Below are 21,002 nucleotides of genomic sequence, written 5' to 3'. Positions count from 1 at the left end.
TCATCAACCTTAAATCTACAAAGTTTTTCTAACCTGCGTGGCAACAAGACGCCACCAGATGGCGATCTTGGCCACCTCGTCTGGGACCAATTGGGACAGTCTCTCTTGCACTCTTGTCCCAAACACTGTTGAAGAGTGTTTTGACGGCCATGAATTACATTTCATCTCCCTTAATACACACTTTAGGCCTACTACTTCTAAATCGACCCGTGTGTGTGAAGCTTTAATGGGCTTCTATCAGACTAGATGCTGACCAGTTGAGACACTTTCATATTATCAATGCTCCACTTTTCTTTTTTTAGAAACATTGAACATTTTAAGCACTAGGCTAAATTCTTTGGCGGAAGATGAGCACAGATAGGTGAGTCGTTTTAACTGAGTCTAATGAATTATTATTATTATTATTATTATTATTGTTATTATAATTACAGACTCTAGCTTCCCAAACCGCACAAACGTAAGGCCGAGCTTTCAGCAGGTAAGCGAGCTACACCTGCCTGACCTGACCTTCATATTAGCAACGAGGGCTCGCCTGAGCACCGACTGCGCATGTCCGCGGGTTAACAACTTGCTGCTGAGGCGGAGAAGTACAAAGAGGCTGCTGGAGCTGCAGACACGGGACGTGCCGTGTGCGACGGGGGCTAAAGTAAGAGTTTTGGCGTAGATTTACTACCTCATCCGGACGATTTTCCTTTCAAGAATTTCACTCCAAAGGACAAGCATTTGATATTAGAGCGAGGAAACAAGTTGCATTCAAGTGCAAAAAGAGCTTGGGAGTCACTTGGCATCGGGTGAGTTTGAAAACACTTTGCACTCGCTTGGACCTCCTGTGATAAATGTAAGGAGGAGGCTGTGTTAGTTTGTTCGCACTTGATAGTGGTTTAGTCGTTGAAGATGTTTTTTTCCCCCCCCTCGTGTTAACATAAAGCTTGTTCGCGCCGGACAGGTGTCATGGAAGTAAAGTGCCTCACATGGTTCAGTGGCAGCCTCTAGCTTGAACTTTGAGCTCCAAGTGCAGGGATTGATTCATTAAGATTTAACTTGTGTCCTCATGAGACGACATGCTATTTCTCAAGAGTTTGCTTTGAAAACACTGACCCATCACTGTAGTGTTCTCTTAATCCCTCACCACTATGTGACCCTTGTTGACTCATGTTACCACCACAGTCCAAAACATCTTAGTGTAACATCTAAAAAATAAAACACATTGGTGTTTCTTTGTCAATGCTCATTTTCATTGCCTCTTCTCAAAGATACAGAACAGTGCAGAAGGCTACGTGTAGCTTGCAGTGGGAAGCTAAAGCAGTCAAGAAACAGAATAAAGGGGATATAAACCTGGATGGTGGTCTTCTATTGTATTTGGTTCAGAGGGGATCAAATAGAGGGCTCTTCATCTCCTGCTGCACTCAGAGGCTTTTCCACATTTTCTTTTAAAGCTCTGAATTGATATGTCAAGAGAAAGAATATGAGCTTTGTAACCGAGGTTATTGAAATTCTTTGGCTTCCAGTGTGGCACTTTTTGGCATATCGCTGAATCCATTTTTCTACACCTGAGTATAATCAGAATAGAGATTACAAGCAGCGCTTTCATCAAGGAGACCTACCAAAGCATTCCTTCAGACTTAAAAGAACCAACCTGGGGATCTTTGTTCTGTCACCTTGGGAAAAGAACACATTTTGGGAGAAATTCCTTTCCCTTTTTTTAAAGATGAATTTTATTGAGCCAGAAACCATTTCAGTCATATTGACACTGTGGTGATCTCGCCATCACATATTAATTAAATTGTAGGATATCAATACTTGTGGTAAATGCATTTTCGTGTTATTAAAAGTTTAGTTAAACGTCTTTTATTTGATAGTGAATCCAGAATTAAGGCAGGTGAGTCCAAACAAAGCCTTAATCTTTACACTTATTTCCTCTGAACACATCTTAATGGAGAACGCATTACAGCTCAGATGTCTTCAAACATGACCATAAAGTAAAGTTGACTTCTCTAAAACAGTTGAAACTAAATGTTGACATTAAGTATTCATGAAGAAAGGATTTCTGTTTAATTGCTCGTAACCTAAGTGTGTACCCAACAATCTGCCATTTGATATAGAGTCACCTTATCCGTCTGAAATGCTTTCTCCAATTCTCGCTGGAATTTGCACTAACTTGTCCTTGACGGTTTCGCCGAAGAGTTGTGTTTTGGAAACTTCAACCAGCAGCTCAGTCTTGTTTATGCTTTCGTGTACAGCGTGGGTCGTGACGTCTTTTTAAGTTGTTGTCTGTCTGTTCAACTGCTCATCTGGCCCGCAGAGTTAGCTACTACTGTTCAACCCTGAGATGCCAGTTTGTTCTCAGAGTCGTGACTGCAAAGCTAAATATCGGCCCTGGATCATTGTCTAGTGCCGTCCAGCTGATTCAGAATGGCTGTCTATAAACGAGTTTGGTTCTGCCTGGGTTAAAGATGTTTTTCCCTTGCCTCTGTTGACAAGTTCTCAAGGTGGATTAACATTGGATCTTTATGTCGTATGACAATGAGAATGGTCCTGCTCTTGAAGTGTTTTGGGATTTGGTGCTTTATCACTAAAATCATAGATTTTATAACAGGCTAATGTGGAATTGGGTTTCTAGTGGGCTTTAAGGCGGATGTGTCTCTTTATTAAAACATGTTGAATTGTATGTAATTTAACATGAAATTGTTCTTCTGCGATCAGACGCGTTCTTCTATCTGCACGTAAATGCAAAATGTTGCTAATTCATGTTGCCAGTTCATGTGCTTCTTGTTTATCACAGACTTATCTCAGCTCAGACTTGTTCATTCTTTAACAAGCTTAGTGTTAAAGCTGTACATTGACGTTGACCAACACGCAGAGCTTTCCACAGCCTCTTACTGGATTCCCCCCTGACACATAAGCAGGATCGGGGTGAGGGGGGGGGGGAGACCCTGTGTCGGTTGGTACATCAGGCTTAGAGGCGCACTCTTGGCCCTCACATCATCAGGCTTGGTCATGCAGCCTGTGTGGACATATGGCAGAGGTTTCTCAATTAACACCTTAGTGAGACGACCCCTCTGTCCACATGATCAAAGTCGGGCCTCCTCTGCTCGGATGTGTCACCCCCCCCCCCCCCCAACCTCCACCTCCCTGTGATTATGACTCCCATCCCTCCTCTGTTGGTTCAGAGAAAATGACTTCCACTCCGCTTCCCTGTCTGAGCGGGTTTCGTGTCAAATCTAGCCTTGCTTTTTGTACCGCTGAACAGTCTGCAGTCCTTTCAGTGGTGTTTTCTCTGTAATTTGAAGTAGTGGAATACAGAGTTGTAATTTTAACTTTGGTTAAACATCTGTGCGTGCTTCTTTCCCATTTGTGCGTCTCTTGCCTTTTTTGGTGCTTAAAATACAGCATTTTGGCTGCTTTGGCTTAAAATGATCATTTTGTTCCCAGTCGTGATATGAGATTTTTTTTTTGCTGAAGAAACCACTCTACTGGTCTCTGTGTTTGACTGTGGAGGTGAAGAGAGTTGTTACAGCTGTTCATGCCTCAGAGTGTGGTATGAAGACCTCCATAAGCTTTAGTGTCTGCCCTGTAATTATAAGATCAAACCTACTTTAAGTAGTAGATCCAATCAAAGTAAATAATTAGATCTCCCCTGCAAAAACCAAACATCACAGTCACTAAAAAAAAACAAAAGAAAATAATTCTTGATGTATGTTTAATCTGTTTTGAGAGATATCAGATCACATACCACGAGTAGCCTGTATGAGTGAACGATGTGAGATTTAAAATAATAAGGCTGTTACAGCAGATTTTAAAGGGAGGACTTGATGGATTTCATAAAAGAGAGAGAGAGAGAGAGAATAAGCGAGCTTCAGGGGAATCCTCCTAAGAGATTTCCACTGGCCTTGGGCAGCTGCATTGTTTGCAAATTTGCTAGTAAGTCATTACTGGAGTGATCAAAGCTCTGGCAGAACTGCCTGGAAAATCTTTTTAAATCACTGATTACTGGATTTAGAGGCTCAACAGAGCCTGAGATGGCCTGCGATGGATTGGGAGGCCTTTGTGTCGGCTACATCTACAACACAGATGATCGATTTAATTGCTGCGTCATTGTTAATGCATAACACTCTGTATATGTTCTGGTCTCATTCTTCAAGGTTTGAGCCAGGTCTAAACAAAGATTAACTGTTGAAAAACTGAGTGCAATCACAAATATTTTAGGATTTGAAAAAGCCAAGATGTCGCTCCATTTGTCTTCCATCCACAGGGCCGTTTATGTGTCTTTGGGGTTTTTTTGCTGCAAGAGATCAAATTTCCGAATGAAGTAAGGAATGCAAGACTTTTGTTTACAAAACAAAAAAAAATCCTTAAAGATATTCAAAGTATAAATCAAATACCCTACTTGGACTCTGCCTTATTATAAAGCTATTCTGATTCTATATGGCTTGATGAGAGGAAGCTTTGTCTTTCTGATGGCAGACTTGATAACCTCTGTTTCCTTGAAGGCCTGTAGGACTGAAGCCCTCCGTCAGTGGCATCTAGTTAATTTTGTCGGTGCATTAACAGCCTTTCCTATAGTGCAAAAACTCTCACTAACAAAATGTCACTTTACATCCCAATATGTCCACCTAAAAAAGCTGCTCAAGTAATCTATTTATATCTGGATAAGATGTCATCATTGTTCAGCTGATTTTATTGTATCTGTAGTGATGATCATTGGATTATTAATTTCTGCTGGCATTCACTTGATCGCATGATTGAGAGAAGGCATTTCTCTGTGCAGTTGGGATTAACCCCAGCTAAACCTTGAAGTGTGTTTCACAAAGATGTTTTGTTTCCTGGTATGTTAATCCTTTTCTTTAAGTCATTCACCAAGCGCTCTCTATATTACAGATGATCGGTCGGGGTCAGTGATGTTTGCAAAATCACTATTTATAGAATTTCAGTCTCTTCGCTGAGTTTCTTGTCATTGCTCTTGAGCCTTTCACATTCAACGTTTGCAAAGCTCATACTATAGGCAATATGGACCAAAAGTCATATCTCTGTATTATTTAGCTGAATGGCGATACACGCCTTGGTTTATTCCTCACCAATTCCTACTTTGTTTTCATGAAAGTAGATGTTTCTTTACCCACCTTTTGCCTTGAAAACATTTCAATAAATCTCTCTGACATGGAAATGACACATAGGCCACACGCTTTGGTTTACCCAACATGTTGACACAAAGTACAATCATTTTTTAATGATGTGATGGAGGAGGGTCTGTTTCAGCTGTGCTTATATTGGACACAAGTTAATGCTTCAGATTGAAATGGTCTCTGCCATGAGCTCAAGCGATGATCCTGCGAATAAAATAAATGACTCACTTGAATGACGCCCTGAAAGAAATGCTCACAGCTTGACGACGCTTGCTGTAAATGTTTTTTTCTGCCGCACCTCCTGGTTGTGATAAAATATCAAAACAAATAGTTGACTTCAACGGGAGGAGTGGCAGGAAAAAAAACGAGAACGTGGTGGGGCAGGGTACGCTGAAACACCCAATTATCTGTATCGGCCTTGTGCATGCTACAATATGAATTTATTTTGCTGATCTTGAATGTTGGAGAAAAAAAAAATAGCTAAACTTTCACACACAGTTGAGGTCTATGCTGTTCATACGCTGGAAAATAGAGTAGGGCCTTCTGATACAACCTAACCTACTTGAAGAAACATAGAGAAGGGAATAGAGCATGTTTCAAAGCAGCAGTCTTGTTACTGCTCCACCAAGATACTTGCACCTTCCTTCGGCTGACTTCAAACACAGACAATTTGACGTGCTCCAGAAACGATGGTCGATCAGCACAACTTTGAAAGGTTGTATTTACAACTTGCATGGCTTTCTTTGTGTCCGGGGAAGTGTTGGTTTGTAGAAGGAGCTCATCCTCAGCTTGTTATTATCTGGTCGGAGCTTCTTGTGAATGAAAGACACGTCTTAAGAGAAAGGGAGGAGTGACAAAATCCCGCCTGTTTCTTGTACTTTAAGCAGGACAAGGCAGGTGCAGAGGGAACTCAGGGCTCAATTGATACTGTGATAATCCCTCAGCTATGCAGACATGCACAGACTTTGCCAGTCAAGTTGATGCATTCCACAAAAAGGCAGTCTAGGCAGTCTTATTTAATGTAGCCAGAACTCGACTCTCATTGTGACATTTACAATGCTGTAAACATGTGACACGCTAGCCAATGTTTACTGTGTGCAGTTACATTTTTTTCTTCCAGAATATTTTCTTAGTGAAAAGCAAGACAACAACAAAACACAGACAGACATGCATTGCAAGCTAAGAAAATCTGTTAAGAAATGCATTCAAAGAGCAACAATGAACATTAGTTCCAATGTCTATTAACAGGTCAAACTATGTGTGTTAACTTTTTACAAGTGCATAAAGTGCTGGATTACAAATAGAAAGCATTGATGTAAGTGTGTTTTGTTCTGCCGGTCGACTAATCTGTTGTTATGATACATTATACTGAATTCAATTTGATGTGCTACATTACAAACTTGGGGAACATGTGTAGATTTGTGTTGCTCTCATCTGTTGTACAACAATCTAACACACTGAAATGTACAGTATTTTCTCACAGATCGTGTGTGAGGGAAAACATGAAACTCCTGTAGGGTGATGTAGTTAAGAAACAATTACAGACATTATGAATCAACAAAAGATTGGCAGATGAAGCTATAAATTAAATAACTGTCAGTTTCAATCCACTTTAAATCAAAGTACAAAGGTGCTTCTCCCTTTCAACAGATACATTTTGGGTGGAGTATTCCAATTAATTTGCCTTGTTAAGCCTCCCAATTCCTCCACACCTCCATATTACTAAACGCCACAGAAAGAGCTGTTCAATGTGTTTCCGGGCCAGCAATGCCACTGTTTACGGCTGAGAGGAGCCAAGAGCCTCGGCTTCTGGTCACCAGGCTGCTCGTATTACAGTCTCCCTCACTCGCTGCTGTTGTCAAGTTACAATGTGTGTGCGCTTGTTGTCTGAACGGCTGTATTATGATTGGCCCGTGCTTTGCTGTGTGAGACAGCGAGGGTGATGTCTCCATGTTTAATCCCTCATTTCTCTCTTTTGGTTGTACTGTGAGCAGGCTGTGAGCTTGCAGCTAAGGGGGAATGCTTACCCAGAATAACTTTGAGGTCTTTAAGACCTGAGTGAGGTGAGTTCAGAATATGTTTTTGAGTGAGTTAAGTCACAAATGCTGACATGACTTTTTGTTTATTGTTTCCTGTAGTAGTCTTTGGTTTTTCTTCTGTGGATCTGGATTCATTTGACCTGCAGACGTGAAACACCTTGTGTTTTAGCACAGTTTACTCAGCCTGTGCAGCATTAATGTGTCATTGTTTCTTTATTATATATATATATATATATATATATATAAGTTATGCATGCTGATGGTTAAATGTAATAACCATGTTTTTACTGTATTGATCTGATTGCTTGAAGTCTTCTTTGTGATATCTGTGAGTTTTTGTGTGATTTGGTTGTCGGGTCTGGATACTAGGATTGTTTGGGGGTGTTGAGTGGTGAATGTTGTGTCTACAGCTGCTGCTTTACACATCTCCAGTCAACCTGACCCGAAAGCCTGGCTAGGGCTCGATTGTTTTAACTGAGGTCTGCTTTTATTTTAACAGCTTGGTCACTTGTTTTTGTGTATTTCACACATAACCATGGTGCAGAGGCTTTGGTGCTTCTCGTCTTTGGTTCTGCGTTCATGCGTTGTGAGAGCTGTCAGTTGAGCCCAGCTTCTGATAAAACATCCACACCAAGAGCCACCATATCAAAGGGTCTCTGTCGTCTCTTGTGGACTGTGGTGCTGTTTCATTTTTAGGTTTTTATCTGACGTCGACTGATTTAAAAATACAATTAAAAAAATTCCCAGCCCTAATTAATAAGTTTCCTTGTTATAAGAAAGACAGACAGCAGAGAGGAAACCAGAAATAGAGGAGGTAGACTAGGGGAATAAAAATCACATCAGATTTGTTATCTTAACACTTGAAAAATCAGTTTACTACAAAAACCAGAGGTCAGTGGCATCCTATCAACAACTGGAGATGGGTGCAAGTACTCAGGTAATTGTTCTTAATGTTATTACCTGAGTAACCTTTCATTACTAATTACGCTTGCGTTGGTTTAAGCTACTGTAGTTCAGCTTGGTTAGCGTGTCATGTGTAACAAAAGAATGAATGATTCACAGAGGTGTGACTTCTCCAGCTATGGCTTCAGCTTTATTCAGGATATAACAGCATGTGCATAGATTGTAAATAATGTATAGTACATCTGAATCACACGTGTTTATTGAACTTAAATAATCCTAACACAGACATTCTTAACACGTTTATAATGTTTTCACTCTTAAAGGTAGAATATGAAACATTTTACACGTAAATATATCAGAAATCAAGTATATCCTGTGTAAATGTCACTCTGAGTCATGACTGTCTACAATGAGTGAGAGGCCTGAGTCCCACCAGCTGTACTGTTGTTGGAGCTGTGTTAAGACTATGTTTACATGGACGTGACGGCCTTGCGTTTAAAGCTGGATTAGTCAAGGTCTAGAGAAAAGAAGAATAGCATAGCTCATTGTTTATTTGGAAGTGACATAAGGGTCTTTAGATAATCGGTCATTCCATTTCAATCTATGTGCAATGTGAAGCAATTAGTTAACCAAAGTGTGCTAACATTAGCCTGCTAACACAACAGTGCAGACCACAGGCCATCACCTTGAGCAAAAAAAACACAATTTTGTCCGCCACTTGCGATTAATGTTGCTTAATTATGGTGCGTACTAATTGATAACTCCTTTTTGTGCGCGAGCGAGTGGAGAGGGGGGTTGGAGGTGTGCCGCTGGAGGAGAGCGGAGGCTTCAGAATACCGCTGGTTTCGCCCAACAGCGGTCTGTTTTGGTTTAATGCTGGTTCTCAAGGGCGACATCTACTGGATCAAAAAGCCGCACATTCTTCCTTTGAACACGTAATAGTCATTGGTCACAGCTTCTCAGAACTCACTTCATATTTTGGAAATTAACTCTCTGATTAGTTCAAAGTGAAGCCCTCTTATCTGTTGTGTTTGCAATCTCTACGATTAAAAAAAAATGTGTTTGGAAGTTTCCTAATCAAATAATCCCCTGATTTAAGTTGATATCTGATTTCTGTTGTGCATGACTGACTCGTAACACTCAGGTGAAAACCTTTTTAAAGTGGTCTTTAAAAGCTGTTATTTTCCAGTCTGGAGGTCTTTTATAAAACCTGTCTGCATCCCCTTGCCTTTGATTGGGTGTATTAACATCTTTCCTGAAGAAGGAGATCGGGCGTTTCTCAGTAAACTGTTGAACTGCTACAGTAAATGGTTTCCTCCTGTGGTCAGCGGGGCTTTGTTTACAGTGGAAATTGACTCCCTGGTGACACCATTGATCTTATCTGCTGGTTGAAGCTACTGTGCACATGAGGGCCTGCTGTCAGCACTCTACAGAGGGACTGTTTTTAATGAGTCTGTATTTTAACTTTCATAAATAAATAGAAAAATGCTCTGTTAGCAACACAAACATAGTTGATCCAATGAATAATAATCATCTTTTTTTGATACTTCAGTGTTTACATTAATCAATGTGCCGTGGTGAAGTCAGGTTGACAATGGCACCTCGCACTATCAGGTTTCAGTTTCCACAAAGTGTTGGGCAGTTCGCCATGGCAACGGTTGTCCATAGCCTTTCTTCCTGACCGTTCCTGACCGATACAAGTTTCCCCTCAGAGGAGAGAGAAGCACATGTTCCTCTGCCTCTACTCCTGCCAGGTTCCTGCCATCGTAGGACACAATAGGAATTAATATAAGCAACATGTGCATGTATCAGCTGAGGTAAAAATGTGTATGTTGCCGGAGCGCAGTGATGGATATAAGAACAAAAGTAAAAAAGCACATCCAGAGACCATTTAAGAACAGCAAAAGTTGTTGGACACCTGTTTTGTTTTCCTTTCTATTTCTCGAACCAGTATACATATATCTTGTCTTAGCTGGTCTGAAATGTCCCCTTAATCTTTCCAACAATATTTGAAAGTGTTATTCTGAATATGTTTTGCAAATAATAGATGAAAAGAGCGATTGTTATATGAAGGGTGGCCATTTTTTTAAATCATCAATTATTCTATCAGCCCTTTTATATCTTGTGTGTTCAGAAAAATGTTGTTTAACATGAGGTGGCATGTGTTTCCGGCTGACTAGTCTGAAAAATGAAACATTGCTTCATGTTTTTTTTTTTTTGTTTCTCACTTTTCCGATGAGCTTATATTTTGAATGAAAACAGGACATGATGGTTTGACCTCAGATTCATCAAACGATGTTGCACATTTCCAGTTTATCAGTTGTCTATTGTTGCTACAGCTACCTTCCTTTCCTTTCTCGTCTGGCTCTTTTACATATTCAGTGACATCTGTCACCAAACCTCACCACCAGCTGATTGTTCCGGCCCTCCAGTGTCACTGAAATAACAGCCGAGCACGGGTCACCACTCAAGTCAATATTTGCTCATGGACATTTCCTTCTGTGCGTAGGCTGTCTCTTCATTAGAGATGGATGGATAGTGATTTTTGAAGTCATTACAAGGACTCATTGGGATCATCTACAAGTTTTTAGTCTTAACTTGTCTCCAAAGTGATTTTGTATAAGATAAAATATGTGTTTAATTGGAATAGAGAACCAAGCTGTTAGGACTTAAATACAACAGGTATGGAGTCGGACACTGAGGGGTGGAATCGTTAATATAGAAAATTGTTTTATAGATACTGATACCATGATACTATTATTTAGTGGAAAGACAAGAAGACACTACATTTTTCAATTGAACTGGTTTGTCTATCTACTGGTATTTCTATTTTATATTGCTGAGAATTGCCCCTCCAAACATCTATATTTATTCAGGTTTCCCACTCGAACTAAAATTGTTTTCTTGATGGTGCACATGAACACATCATAATTTAACTTTACACCACTTGGTTTAGTGAGCTAAGTAGCTTTAGCTTGTTGATTTCAAAATTGCTACAAAGTCAGTGGATACAGACTTCTATTATGACTGCACGACAGATTATCCTTAGGAATTGCAAGACACCTTTCCCGAACTGGTTAACTGAATTGGGTACAGTATCTGCATATGAAAGAATGGTCATTGCTACCATGTTTGGGTGCATTTATCACGGCAATCAAAATGGATTTTTTTCATAAACAAAACCTCTGAAATATTTTTCAAACTGCAACCAAGGACAACATTCACCCTATCTTTGGAGGTTTTATGTTAGTGATATTTTCATTTAGCCAAGAGAGGGTTAAAAAGTTGGTGCCATCGTCACAACGAAAAGAACACCATCTTTTGAGTTTGTTATCAAAGTCTAAATAATGTGTCTTTGTGTCCAAGAGGCTTCATTAACTAATTTGTGAGTTTCAATTCCGAAAGTAAAGATTTAACTAGGGATCTCTTAACAGAACAGTTGTGGAAACAACAGGCTGTTTACAAACTGGTTTAATGCAGAGCATGTCTTTAACATATCAAAATCAAGGCACAAAAATAAAAATATAAAATGAAAGCACTTAAAGAGACAGAATGAGACAGAACACATTTCATCATTTAACACTTGAAATGTTGTGCACTGAAAACATATTTTGTCCCTCTTAGAGCGGTCACAATGAGCTTGAAAAACATGATTTGCTATCGAAACATGACTTTTCATGAGCAATGAGCGATGCTGAATGGTTTTGATAGCAATGGGAGAATTGTTATTTTTCTTTTCTCTCTCCCTATGAATCACTCTCAAAGGTGACATTGAAAACTCCCAGAATATCCTGGGAGCTGATCCCTTTGTTCAGCGGGAGGATTCCCACTTCCACCAAAAACAGAGGGCAGCCATAATGCCACAGTGTTTCCAGTGGAATGTCACTGCTTTTGTCGACCAGAATGACTCCCACTGAGAAGACCCCCACCCCTCCTCCTCACTCCCTCACCCCTTCACTGCCAACACAATACAATGTGTTGCATTCTAGCAATGAAGGCATGCTACTGTTTTTGTAGCCTGTGACCCTGTGACTGCGAGCCAAGGCCCGAATAATGAAAAAGACGACACGGAAGTCATTAGTTAGTCCAACAGTTAAAACAGCTTCCTCTGCTCACGAACAGCAAAGAAAACTCCCTTTTTTCATTCACAAAACAAAAATGTTTCTACCGAAATTGCACTTGTTCTCCCATCCAATAAAGATGTGAGCTTTTCATGTTTTTACTTTGTACTCCTTATTGGTATTAAACAGAAACAAAATGAACTCTAAAGGTGAGAAAGTTTTCATTTTTAAGTTTTCCTAGATGTGTTTCTTGATTGAATGAGTAGTCTATTACATCTTGAGAGTGGGTCAAAACAGCACACATAGTTTCTCAGGGTCCATCATGATGGTGAAACAATTGCCATCACAATTCTCCACAAAACAATGTAATTTCTGTCATGTTTTTCTTGCCCCTTCAGCAATTAAAAATCCAAAGATATTTAATTAAAAGTTCACATTTAATTTAACAAAGTTCCTTTTTAGATTTTGTGTGATGTCAGCCATTATTGGGCTCCTTGAGTTTAAACACATGTGGCTTGTTTTTGTTTTACACGCTGTTGTTTTTCTTCACCTGTGAAGCAGCTCAGCCTCTGTCTGAGCCAAACAGCCATTTGGTGCTTTAACGACTTCCTGAAGCTGGATGACAGGAAGCTTTTTATTTTGTTGTTCTTGAAGAATGGAAACTTGTTGAGTGGATTGTCAGGCTTGTCAGTATTGAGGGACACACCTTTCAGAACTGATGAAATGTGGTGTTTGACTGTGTTTTCCACGTATGTGCATGTGCAGGTTTAGTATGGTTTAGTGTGGACTGTGGAGTAGTGTTGTGAGGGGATGTCGTTCCATCTGTGCAGCCCCTCCATATTTTAGCCCCCCATAGTGTGACTGAAGTTTAGCTACAGCTGTTAATCTTCAAATCTACTACATATTGTTGCAGAGTTGCAGTGAAAACACAGATAGACGTGCTGGGTTTTTAAATGTGTAGAGAAATTGGTTGATTATGTTGAATCCCAATTTACAAAAAAACTTTTTTTTTCAATGCGTAGTTGAAGTGAGGAAACATGTTTCAGTCCTTAGTTCACATGATTTTATGCAACCCCATAAAATAGTTCTCAGAGTTCTCAGTCTTGTCAATCTCATTTGACTTGTTTGTGTTTGTATGGGACATGTTGTCCGGGTAACAAAAATAATTGTCTCGATGCTGATATTTAGTTTAATTTTGGTGCGTTGAAAGCCGTACTGCCCTGTAGCATTTAGCATGGAATGAGCAGAAAGAAGAAGGTAGTTAAGACTTGTTTAGTTCAGTTTTTACCTAAGATGTTATTCAGTAACTTCATTAAACTCTAATCAATATGTTATATACAAAGAGTTAAACTATGTTTATGTTGATCAAATCTGTGTTCATGTCAACAGAAAAAGCATTTCAGTCTTCATGTCAGCAGCTTTTATTGACAGTTTTAATCCGGTGTATTATTCCTAGTATATGATTTTTTTTCTTTAATTCTCAATTTAGGCCTCCTTAGCCTTTTCATCAAGTATCTTTTGTCCTGTTTTGTGGCTGGATCTGGCAAGTCACCAGTTTTGTGTGGACAGCTTGGAGCGCTGTCAATGAGGAAGTCTAGATATGTTAACAGGGAGTGAAAAAAAGAGAAGCATTTCCTTTTGGAGAAGGTTTGGGCCTCATCGTTGCTGTCATCAAACCAAGAGGACCCCCCCCCCCCCCCCCCCCACCACCACCACCTCTTTTCCTCTTCCACACACGCATCTTTTTTTATCTCCCCCTCTCAGTGGAACCAATCATTTAGCTCCCACCCTAAAGGGATTAGTAAGCACTCTCTCTGCCTCCCTCTCCCTCGTCCCAAACTTCAGCCATTTCCTTGTTCCTTTTGGGATTCTGCTTCTAGAAAACACAAGTGGGTCATTTCAATTGAAAGCTTAAAAAAGAGAACATTTGGAATGAATGAGGAGTAAATGGAGTATTTTAGACTTTTGGATCTTCTGCTATGAGTTACTGTCAGTGTAATCTGGTGGATAAAGTGACCCTTATCTGTGCTCAGTGCGCACATGAACTCTAAATAAACTCCTTGTCGCCACTTTTATTTGTGCCTCAGCGCTGGATCGGGAATAAAAGCAATGCTTGATATCTCTGATGATCAGGCCGAACCTCTGATATCATCAGCACATTAAGCAGTGTAGTCCTGACAGTGCCATGATAAACAATGACGCCGCCTGAGAGAGCAAGCTGAGAAAATCACAAAAGCCAGCCGGCGTCAAGGCCAGCTGGGGACAAGTGGGCAGCAGATGGACGTGAATATATTTTACATTTCATTTAAATTACATGTTTTTCTACTGAAGATTTTTAACTCACAGACAACCCAGCTGAGATAAGAAACTTGGCAAATAAAGGAAATACGTAGAAATTATATAAAAGCCTATAGTTGCACATAAAGGTGAGACAATAAATTAAATCTTTGTCTTTGAATAATGGACTGTGTTTGAGTCCGTGTTGTGTAAAAAGTGAATTCATAGTTAGGCCTGAATGTGTCAACAATGAGATGTGTAAAGTAAATGTGTGTATTTTTTCTCTGGTGTAGTTCCCTTTTGAACTGATTTGTGTCTTTTGAGGTCGAGTACCCATTTGAACCAAAACTGGTTCCCTTTTTGTAATGCAAGGGCTACTGCCATAGAAAGAAAGTCAAGAACATGAATTGTCTGTTTAATAGAGTTTTTATAGGACACCGTTACCTCTGCCAAGGAGCTTAAGTTTCCGCTGCCATTTCTTTGAAACTAGAGTTAACCCTAACCCTATTTACTCCTGTCTCGTAACTGTTTACAAAGCATGGATTATTCTTAATTGTAGTGAATTTGAGCTCTTTGAAACGGTGGTTGAAGAGCTACAAGCTACTAGTCTAGATTATGTTGCCCCTTGTGGTGGGATTGGACCATATCGATGATTGAACAGGTGATCGAAGACTGTTTTTCCCCATGCCGAAAATGTTATAAGTAACACTTGAGCAGTGCTAGACAATGTCGGCCAAATTCTTAGCATAAAAACACAAATGATGACGACCAACCAACTACACATTTGACATTGACAACCCAGCATGTAGCATGAGACACATTGTTATCTTCCTATTGGATCTGACTTCCTGCAGCTATGTTTTTCATATGCCATTGACCAAAACTTGAGTATGTGCTCCATAGGTGTGGATGTGATTTATATTGTGATGTTAAAGATAAGATAATGGGCTCTGTTCAACCGAGTATTCTTTTTGTGATTGTCACAATAAACACAGGAGATCACCAGGACAGCATTCCCTATTTTGGAGTTGATTTGTGTTCAGGATCCATTTAAACGCTGTTACTTGAGACTTCATTTATTTTTTTTCCAAATACCCTTAAAAGACCAAAACCAACAGTTGAATCATAATCTCTTATTTTCATTTTTTTTTAACCAGGTTTAAAGGATGACCTCCCATATTTACAAGTTCTTCTGCCACCTGTTGATCACAGTCAGTTGCAGCCTTCAGTTAATGACATTGATCGATGCAGATTTGAATCAGTCGGAGGACAAGCTGTTAAAAGATTCACATTCAATGATAAATGGAAACATCTTTTGAAAAGCTGTTTGGTGCCCATGTTGTGTTTGAAAGCCCCTGAGGCTGGCAGGTTGTTGTTGCTCTGCTCCCTGGTGATGCTAGGCCATCTTTTATTCCCAGGATCTGGACCATGACACAGCTGGTACGGCAGCCCTCAGAGATATATATAAAAAAAAAAAAAAAAACTGTTGAGGGATTGCTGATTGTTATATAGATTTCCAGCGCCTGATTTTCAATTCAAAATAAGCTAATATATATGTTTTGTATTTTTCAGAAATTAGGTTGTAACATTTCTTTGGAAGATGGGTATGATTACTTGATTTTTACTGGCTTTACCTTGATGTTCTGTCACTGTAGGCTCCACCATCCAGAGAGAGAGAGAGACATGCTTTTCCAGTATTTGAGGTTTTGAATTGTCAGGCTTATAGCTGCTGCTTTTCTTGGAAGATGTAGTTGCTCTCGAAATGGCTTTACCTTGATTTTCTGTCACGGTAGGCTCCATCATCCAGAGAGAGAGAGAGACATACTTTTCCATCATCAGTTGATGGCAGGGTATCTGGTTGCAAGCTTGTGTGACAACTTGCTTCAAAATCCTGTGTTGTCCTCCTTTCAAGTCATTGTGTGTCCTCTCTTTACATCACAGCCCTGCCTTTCCCCTGAAGGTAATTGGTCTGTTACTCATTAACACCATAATTAGACAAGCAGCTCAAGTGTCTATGTTGACCCTGAACAAAAACAATCTAATGAAGACGGTTGAAGTTTGTCTTTGTCTCCGAAAACATTCTCTACATATTTGTCTGTTCTAATGGACATGTGAGCTGGGGTAGAAACTCACACAAGTATACCAGAATATATTTCTTTGGCTGTATGGAAAGTAAGGATTCCCCTTGCAGGTGTTGGGTGTAAAACTTTACTAAGTTTCTTTAGAAAGTGTTTTTAGGATATTTGTCTGTCAGTGTTTTGTGGGCTTCTGTCTGAGTTAGTGTCTTTAGTTAAAGCGCAGTGTTCCCTGCTGTTGTCACTTTAATTAGCTTGTAGTTCACTGTCTGGCTGCTGTCAGAGTGAAGAGGGCACATAGTGGATCTCACTGGTCCATCTCCAAAAGGTCAGCGGAGTGGGCTCACTTGGCACAAAAGCAAACACTGGAGCACTTAAGGTTGGGGAATTTCTCCCACAATGCCTCTTTTGAGAAAGCTGACAACAGAAGCGAAAGCTCTGGGAGTGTAAGTCTCTTACTGGAGCTTGACAACTCATCTGCAGGTTTTCAGATTTGTACGTACATTACGGCATCTTTAGACGAGGACAAGTGGCAATTATCTTTTGGCTCATTAAAAAAATAACCTAGAGTATCCTTTTACCTTTCCTTTTTTTATTCCCTTAGTATATATTTTGTATTTCTAAACATTCACTTAAATGTTTTTAAGGTCAAATGAGGGTTAGATAGCTGTAACTTCTCTATTATTGGATTTTTACGAGTATAACTTGACTTGAAATTGATGTTAAACCTTCTGCAACACCTTTATGAGCTGATGAGGGGTGGGGTATTTTCACCAGCTCATGGCTCCCCTCTCCGCCTGTGTGACTCCACTCAAGAGCTGAACAAATAAGAGGCTCCAGCCTGTCCTCTGGTCAAGTGCAGGCTGGACAGAGGGGGTTGGGAGAGGAGGCAGATAAGGATGTGGAGGGAAAAATGATAGAGGAGCATGTTGGTGAAGAGAAACAGGAAGCGGGAAACAGTGGGAGTTTCAAAGTGGTCCAAACTAGAATGAGCAAGTAAGTGAGGAAGGAATGATGTTGAGAAGCAGAGCTAGAATAACTACATATGCTTTATTCCCTAGAGGTTTATTTATGTCTCTTTTTCTTTTTTTTCAAAGCAGCTCAAAATTTGACAGTCTTTGTAAGTGCAGTTGCTAAAATTACCAGGTTTTTGGGACTTGTAAAATCTCTTCGAAGGTTCACACAACAGGCAGTTTGATGTTGAGCAAAGTGAAACGGAGTGTTTGAAGCTGAAGCTATTTTTTGCATTAACGAGAACTGTGAGTCCGCAAACCTTAATCTGCAGTTTTTATGCATAAGTGTCTCAAAATTTAATAAACTGTATTTTCACAGCTGTAGTAGGAGAAGCAGAAGTGTGAAGCTGCAATATGTAACGGATCATTTATTTTGAAAAAAATGAAACAAATCAAATTTTAAACCATCTTCACGTTCAGCGACGACTACTGTCTTCAGATAGTTCGGCATGGACATTGTAAAGTCTATATTATTGACAGATTGGTCAGGTGATTGTGACGAGTTTCTGCTTGTAACTTTAACTTTAAAATGATCTGCTGCTGCAGGTCTGCTCTGCATGTAGAGATGAAAGGAGCCTTTCATGATATCCTGAAAAGACTTCAGCTTGACGATGTGATTAAGGTAAAGAAAAACTAAAGAATTACAAACCTTGAATAGTCCTGCCTTTTTTTTTTTTTTTTAAACAGAGTTACAATGCTCTCTGTATCTGATCCATCTTTTGCCTCCAGGGGGCGTTGTTGTCAACAGAAGGAATCACGTCGTTTGAAGGAAAAATGTCTCTCAAAGATTGTGTGTCCTAAACTGAGTGGGTCAAATCCTGAGTCACTGCTCAGGGTAACTTCCCTGCAGCTGATTCGTGATAGAAGGGCTGCTGTAGTAACAGTGATTCAAACATAATCCTTGGAAGTTTGAGGAATAATAATCACCTCAGTGATAGAGCAAAGGGCAATATTTCTTAAACTAAACAGGACAGTAAATTGTTGATGAGGGATGAAAAATGTTATTCCTTCAGGGCTTCATTATCCTAAACAGTTTAGGTGCCAGCTATAATTGCACTTGATTTAAAGTCAGGTGTCATAACTTTGAACAAGCTTAAGGCTATATCTAATTCAGCCAATTAAAGATGACACAACTGTTTATAGCACTTTGCCAAAAAAAAAAAAAAAAGGGTTTTGTAGCTCATCAGAAAATGTCAAGCAGCTGATTTCTTTCCTACAGACTGAAAAGAGTTGGTCTCAGAGCAGTAAATCGTAGGTGGAGCTGAAGGCTGCAGTGCCAGATTTCTAGGCCACCAGCCTCACCAGGCTGTGATCCAACAGAATAAATCATTTATTCAGATCAACCACATCTTCACATAGTTTGTGCAAGATACTATTGAGCCCAGCTGTGTGAGATACCAATGTTTTTTGTTTTTTTTTCCCATCATGATATTGCAGCCTGAAAAGTCCAACTTAAAACCTGCAGATCTGCTATTTTTATCAGCACCAAATCCTTCTGAGAGACAATGAACCTCTGGAGAGCAGCTGCCAAGATAAAGCACTGTCTTAAAATAGAGGCACAGCTTGAAGACACCCCTCTAATGTGTGCTCTCCACTCCTAATATTAATGACAAGGCTGACAGCAGTGTTCATAAGTGGTCATGTTTATTTTTATAGAGACTAAAATGTTCTCAATCTTTTAATAGACTGTTTGTATAATCTGGTATTTATAGCCTTTTCTTTTTTTTTTCCTCTGACCTAAATAAAAGTGCGCTCCCTTTGCTGATTAGAGCTCATTTTTGTGTAAATGTATTTTTTATTTTTTTTTGGCACCTGCAGTTACTTGTCTTTTTGTTTAAGTAAACACTTAAGTCACCCGATGATAAAATGAACACTGGACAAACTTCTTTCAATTTTTCTTCAGATTGAAATGAATCTTTTTGAACATATTTCAAATATGTTTTAGATTTAGATCCAGGATTCTACATATGTCTCACAGACGGTCCAAACTTTTCTCCGTAAACTTTAAATCCTCATTCCTGAAGTCATTTTTTTTTTTTTTTGCTGGGGCACTTTAAAGTTGGTTCCACAGAGGAGGTCAGACAGAGGAATGAACATAATGACAGTTGTACTTAACATCATCCTTCTTTTCAATGTCGAGCCAAGTGCTTATCCAATGCTATGTTTACTGTTATGCACAGCACAAGCTCTGCGGCTGCTACCAGCGGAAAAATAGCACCGAGATGAAAGTGATGGAACCAGAAATAACTTGATGTGTGATTATACAGCCACAGGATTGACTGAAGGTTCTCTCATCCTCTCCCGTTATGGACTGCTGCGCTGTTTCACTGCGCATGTGTTAGTTCAAACATAGCCTAGTTTAAACGTAATTTCTAATTCAGGACAGAGTAGTATACTCACAGTGTAGGTGTTCTTTGTCATTCCTCCAACTTCAAAACATTGCGCCATGACAATCGTATTTAAAAGACCACTTAGGACCGACAAGCTAGTTGTAAGATTTAAAATGTTCTGCCTTTGTTGCAACTATCTGAGGTGGTGCAACGCCTCAGATAGTGCAAAAAGTCAGTCCTTAATGAGTTGGTGCAACCCAGTGGTGATCTTTGTCTGAGCAAGTTATACTTTGTTGATTAAAAATATAACGATCATCTTTATACAAAAATGAGCAGAAGACATTTATCTCGTGTTTTCTTTTTTGGATAATCGTAATATATATATATATATATACTGTAGAAAGAAAAACTATGGCAATGTCAGTTTTTTTCTATTTCATTAAGTAAAACATCAATACATATGCCATGACACAGATCCTGTTCGTATGAAGGCAAAACGAGCGTAAGAGGTGGAAAACTTTGGCTAAACAATTAATCCTTAAATTCTTCCCTGTGCAAACATTTTATAGCTCCCACCTGGAGATCTTTTTTCTCTCTGCATTTTTCCTCTTGCGTTAACATGGGGTTTACTTTTGCGGCTTTGTCTTGTCAACTATTTGGAAGCATTGCAATGTCATGTGGTGCAGATATTTGTGGGCCCCTCCCTCTCCCTCGGGATGATTTGAAAAACCTCAGTGAGACTTTTATCTTCTTACTTTCCTCAGTCATTAGCATAGACTCTATTTTGTACCTTAAGTTGACGAATAACATTCACATCAGCTGTACTTTAACTATTGTACTAATGATCGAATGCTGGCGTGCTGATGCTGAACGGCGATGGTAAAAATAGTCATTCTGTCCCTTTCAAACGTGTTGTTATCATTATTGTCTCGTTAGCATTTACAGTCTCACAGAGCTGTACTGTAATTACATGTTGTGTCAGAATAGCTTGGTCATATCCCTGATGATGGGAAATCTTTACTTTTATCCTTTAGGTGTTGGTGGAAGTGTTTCTTCTGACTTTGTTCCAGTTAACTCACAAAACACCAGACAGAAATCCTCGCGGTCAACTTTTCATTCCTGTAAGTTCCTCCCTTCTCGCGGGGATAATTGAAAGGCTTTGAGGAAAGATCTCCAGGGGT

General features: G+C 39.6%; 1 protein-coding gene across 2 annotated transcripts in view; it reads left to right on the top strand.

Annotated features, from left to right (window-relative positions):
• The first annotated feature begins 637 nt into the window (after positions 1–637).
• The window catches only part of kank1a (KN motif and ankyrin repeat domains 1a), a 53,744-nt gene continuing 33,379 nt past the window's right edge, over positions 638–21,002 (top strand). The window contains exon 1 of one of the 2 annotated variants that reach the window (XM_061038285.1): positions 638–791. The gene's annotated coding sequence lies outside the window, so the exon portion shown is untranslated. Of the gene's footprint in view, positions 792–7,077; positions 7,187–21,002 lie in introns of those variants that run through there. The other variant, XM_061038286.1, reaches the window with a different exon arrangement.

Source organism: Labrus mixtus, chromosome 5 (assembly GCF_963584025.1).
Source record: "Labrus mixtus chromosome 5, fLabMix1.1, whole genome shotgun sequence".
NCBI lineage: Eukaryota > Metazoa > Chordata > Actinopteri > Labriformes > Labridae > Labrus > Labrus mixtus.
The sequence above is the reverse complement of the archived record's forward strand: the minus strand, read 5'-3'. Positions and strand labels throughout refer to the sequence as shown.